The 5415-nt window shown below is 45.9% G+C and overlaps 1 long non-coding RNA gene across 1 annotated transcript; it reads right to left on the reverse strand.

Annotated features, from left to right (window-relative positions):
* Positions 1–2176: 2176 nt before the first annotated feature.
* On the reverse strand, positions 2177–2928 carry LOC127037640 (uncharacterized). Its single transcript, XR_007770435.1, has 3 exons — positions 2751–2928; positions 2540–2695; positions 2177–2487 (listed from the first exon to the last, which is right to left on the reverse strand). It is a non-coding gene; the product is annotated as an uncharacterized LOC127037640 (long non-coding RNA).
* Between the last annotated feature and the right edge of the window lie 2487 nt (positions 2929–5415).

Here is a 5415-nt window from a genome sequence, read left to right on the forward strand (position 1 = left end):
GGTTTCAACAGAATTACACTGGCGTAATTGAGAGCAGAATTTCTCCCAATGTCTTTATTGTTTGAATTACAAACTAGCACTTCTGGAACAGCAAACTTTTCCAGTAAATTGTATTTATTTTATGCTATTCTTTCTGCAATGTCTCTATACTTCTTGCTTTTTAAGATGCATGACCATGTGGATTGACCCATCTCCACCTGCACAAGAACTCTGGACTATGATTTCTATGTGCTACTTATCTTTGGGACTTCTGCACTGTACTCTATCCTGCAGTACAGGCTTATGATTGTTCATTTCATGGGATATCAGAGACTGTCATAAAACATAAACCTTATCAACTTTAATCTACTAAAACAAAGGTTGAAAATGTTATTGTTCTTCAAAATCTGGTGCATTATTTGTTTGAACAGTGTAACAGGGTTTAGCAGGGCCCTCTTTGTTCCTGCTTCTGCTCTGCTCCAAAAAACACTCAGAGACCCTGAGGTTCATCAATCACCAGTGCATTTTATTTACAGGATTCAATACCACCACCTTCTCCCCATCTGCAGCTTGGAGGTTTCAGCCTTAAGGGCATCACAATCACTGCAGCCAGGAGGGACGAGCTAGCATTCTCCTTCCCCTCTCTGGCTTCCCCCTGCTTCTTTCCTTTGGGCCTGTCTATAACCCCAGGCTAATTAGGCTGGCAGCTGTTTCCCCTTCGCCAATCAGGCACAGGTTTCTCTAGCCAGCTCCAATTTACTTTCCTTAATTGGAGCCAGCGTGACAGAGGACTGGCTCAGGAGTCCCAGCCCAGCACTCCATCACAACCAGTATTGTCCATCTAATTCAGGAACGATTGAGTACTAATTCCAGATCTGGCTCACTCTGTGACCCTGGGAAAGTCACTTAACCTTTATGCCTCAGTTTCCCACAGGGGGACATGAGCATTAATATATCTGTAAAGTCCCCTGAAGACGAAAAGAACTACAGGTAACATTCACCCTGTGCAGAGGTCTATCCAAGGTCACAACACCACTTACATCCCACTTAAATTCTTGAAACAAAATTTGTTCCAAAGAGCTGAACTGGAGCTTAAATGGTGCTTAAGCCTCATGTGGGTCCTCTACAGAGCAATAAAATTAACCCAGCAGTGAGTATAATTATAAACTGGTGGTGGCTGCAAATCTTAATGGGGAAATATCACTTTAAATACATAGTTGAATTTATGTCCGCATGTGGGCACCAGCATAGGCGCCAAATCCATAGGTGCTGGGGTGCTGGAGCACCCATGGGGAAAAATTAGCTGGTGCTCTGCACCCACCGGCAGCCAAGCTCCACCCGCCCCCACCCCCTCCTCGCCTCCTCCTCCCCTAAGCATGCTGCATCCCTACTCCTCCCCCTCCCAGCGCTTCCCACCCACTGCCTAACAGCTGTTTGTCAGCACTTAGGACTTTCCGGGAGGGAGAGGGAGGAATGGGGACGCATCACACTTCGGGGAGAAGGTGGTAAAGAGGCAGGGTAGGGGCGGGGACTTGGCGGGAGGGGGTAGAATTGGGTGGGCTGAAGGTGGGGCAGGGGTGGAGTCAGGGGGGTTGAGCACCCAGGGGGCATAGGGGAAGTTGGTGCCTATGGGCACCAGGGAATTTTCTTGCAGCCACAGCCTCCTGGGTGGTGCGGGGGAGGGAAGCAGTGGCCCCCTACCCCAGGGTTACCAGCAGTGGTTGGGTCCTGCCCACCTGTGGAGACACACAAGCTGGAGGAGCAGGCAGCCAGTAAGTTCCCCACCTTCCCAGGGCTGGTAGGGTCAGGCTTCAGCCCTTGGGTGGCGGATGACAGGCTCCAGCCGTAGGGCTTCAGGCTCTGTTCCCCAGTCGTATGGTAGTAAGCTCGGGCCCCAAGGTCACTCCCCTCCTCCAGTGCCTCTGGCCCCTGCTGCCTCCATATCCACCTCCCCACCCAGGGCTTAATTTGTCCCCAGGCTTGCCGGGGCTGAGTAAGTCTGCTGGGAAAAGTGATATTTGTACATTTGTTAATACCACTTTTCATAGCAGACCCAGGCCTTGTCTACACCACAAAGTTGCAGCGCTGGTGAGGGAGTTATAGCGCTGCAACTTAGGAGGTGTACACATCTGCAGGGCATCACCAGCGCTGCAACTCCCTGTTTGCAGCGCTGGCCATACACCCGTTGAAACTCGGGTGTAGAGGATCCAGCGCTGGTGATCCAGCGCTGGTCATCAGGTGTAAACACTCACCAGCGTTTTTCTTGACCTCCGTGGAATAAGCAGGTATCCCAGCATACCAGAGGAAGCCTCTCTGGTAATCAAGCAGGTCTCCTTCCCCGCGGTTTGCAGGGGGGTTCGGGGAACGCGAGAGCAAACCGCGGGGAAGCAGGTCTCCTTCCCCGTGGTTTGCTCTCGCGTTCCCCTAACCCCCGTGCAAGCAGATCTCCTTCCCCGCGGTTTGCAGGGGGGTTCGGGGAACGCGACAGCACACCGCGGGGAAGGAGATCTGCTTGCACGGGGGTTCAAAAAACACCGGAGTAAACCGCTGGGAAGGAGACCTGCTTGCAGGGGGGTTCAAAAAACACCGGAGCAAACCGCTGGGAAGGAGACCTGCTTGCACGGGGGTTCGGGGAACACCGGAGCAAACCGCTGGGAAGGAGACCTGCTTGCACGGGGGTTCGGGGAACGCGAGAACAAACCGCGGGGAAGGAGACCTGCTTGGGGGGGGGAGGTGTTCGGGGAACACTGGAGCAAACCGGGGAAGGAGACCTGCTTCCCCGCGGTTTGCTCTCGCGTTCCCCTAACCCCCCTTGAAGCCGCCCAACAGCGCTGCAGTGTGGCCACATGTAACACCACTTGCAGCGCTGGTTGCTGTAAGTGTGACCACTCTGCAGCGCTGGCCCTATACAGCTGTACTAATACAGCTGTAACAACCAGCGCTGCAAAATTGTAGCACGTCTTAAAAAAAAAGCAACCAAAAAAAAAAGCAAAAGACATAAGAAAAAAGACAAGAACATACAAGAACATACAAAGAACATACAAAGCACCTTATTTGTGTTTCTATTCTGTTTAGGCCCAGTAAAGAATAGAGACAACTGTACATTATTTTTATTATTGAGTCTGGAAAAAAAATCCTACATAAATTACAATAATTTGGACATGTATATGTGCATATTTATTTGTTTTTCCTAAAGTTAATTAAGTATTTTAGGAAAAATTGTCAGAGCATTTGCTGGTGGCTGCACTGTGAGGCCACCAAAAAAATTGTTCTGAGAACCCCTGGGGCCCATGTACCTAACCTAGTGTTGTAGCTGTCACAGGGTTTGCTGGCCCCTTTAAGGTAGTCTGGGCCCAGGCTGCCCATGACAAGCTATTTTAAGGGGAACGAGTATTTCTAGGCAGTTAACTGAATAACAAGCACCTTGGCCTGACAAAAAGCCATCTGGGCTCAGTTGTAGAAAAGTCCTCAGAGAGAGAAGCTCCCGGAGACCACAGATCCCAATGGCAAGGGCTGTGCAAGACCTGAGCCAAAAGGAAAGACTTTATTTCAAGTGTATTTGTATTTAATGAAGTAGAACCACAGCAGGGGAATTTTGTCTTACAACTTTTGGACTGTAAATAGTTCTTAAGAGGCTCGGAGAGAAGGGAAACTGAGGCAGGAAGTTCTGCAGTGCCACACTAGGTCAGCAGGGGGTGCTACAGGGTAGGCATAGCCTTGAGACAGTATCCTGAGATGTTTTATTTTCCTCTGTGTGCTCCTATAAATACTCTTTCAAAGGTCTGCATGGTTGTAATTTAGGCCTTTGGCCATCTTTCTGCATATTTCATATCCTTCTATATAAACAATATGTTCCTGAATACACTCAAATATCCATTTGTCCAGCTAAGGCACCCTTCTGTCCTCACGATACTACTAACTTCATTTTAGCATATAGCTTTTGTTTTCAGGCAGGGAGCATGAAACAAAAATCATCTAAATCAGCTTTCATGGGGAAAATACACCGAAATGAATTGTAATTTTTTTTTTTACTATTATAATTAGCAAAACCGATGACTAGGGAATAGACACTTATTTTAGTGTATTTGCAAAATGTGTTGAAATAAACCCTAGGTTACTGTAATAAAATGCATCTGAAGCTTTGGGCATGGAATTGTTAGAATAATCTAAAATGTGGCTTTAAAATGGATTCTAATTCTATTCACTTCAAATCGGGTTCTGCATGATTAATTCCTGTTTGTCTTTTCATTCCCTGGTGTACCTGATGTTTCTCTTTTGGAATTCAATGTTGTTGTTGTGGTTAATCTATAAATCTTTCTAAAAAAGGAAACTATCAGTTGTAAAAATACTCTAATTTTCCTCAAAGCTGCTGTTAAACCACCAGATGAGAACAAGTGGGGGGGAGGGGAATGGCAAGAGTGATCTAAATGGCTCTATTTTTATTTCTCTGAAGTTTAAATACTGTGGGCTGTAGCAAAACAGTAATCACACCCTATTTAACTTGGATGTTATATCTTAATGTTTCCTCAAAGCAAAGCATATCCTTCTGCCATCAAATACTTGTGCTGTGCTGTTGTCAAAATAACGTGCTGAATATGTCATCACAGATGTTTTGCTGGGGAAATTCTTATTATATGGTATTTTTGGTTTTGTACACAAGATAAAGTCTGCGGGCATTCTGTGCCCTTTTACACTTCATAGCAGGACTATGCTATAATTGCTGATGTTTGGTAATACTGAAAATAAAATAAAAGGTGTGTCAGCAAGGGAACTATTTTCATATTTACTGAAGACAAAAATAATTCATGGTTTGCATGTCTTAAAAGATCTCTGGGGCAAGTCCTGCTGAGCACGGTACCCACAGCAACTTGCAAGATATGGGCACAAACTTATGATCCCTGTTTTATATAAACCACTGACTGTCATTACCACAGACTCCATTCTAATTGTTCTTTTAAATCAGAATACATTTCCTTTATAGCTTCCTCCTCTACACTTAAATTTTGCTGTTAAAAACTACTCCACATGCAAATTATAGGTTTCTAATGGCCTTCAATCCCATGGATCTCTGTGGTTATTTTAGTTATTAGACCTTTAGCTGACTATAGAAAACAACTTGGTTATTTACTTGTTAGGAAAGACTTTTTACAAGTGTTTGCCGTTTAAATATTCCTGGAAGTGCCAATGAATATGTGAAAGTCAGAGAACTGTCTCTTGGTAGGCCAATTTAGATAAGCATTTCTCTAATTACTCCTGGAGGGAAATCCCAGGACTTCCACTTTTCCAAATCTATTCAAAATGAAACCCCAGTGCCATCTGAGAGGATCACCCCAAGGCATTGGGAACTCCTAACCTGCACACTGTTTACTATAGAATTGTACTACAGAGATATGCAAATTGAGGGTAGGTGTGAAATCCACCAGTGCTCACCCCCAT

The sequence above is a fragment of the Gopherus flavomarginatus genome, chromosome 19 (assembly GCF_025201925.1).
Source record: "Gopherus flavomarginatus isolate rGopFla2 chromosome 19, rGopFla2.mat.asm, whole genome shotgun sequence".
NCBI classification, from domain to species: Eukaryota; Metazoa; Chordata; order Testudines; family Testudinidae; genus Gopherus; species Gopherus flavomarginatus.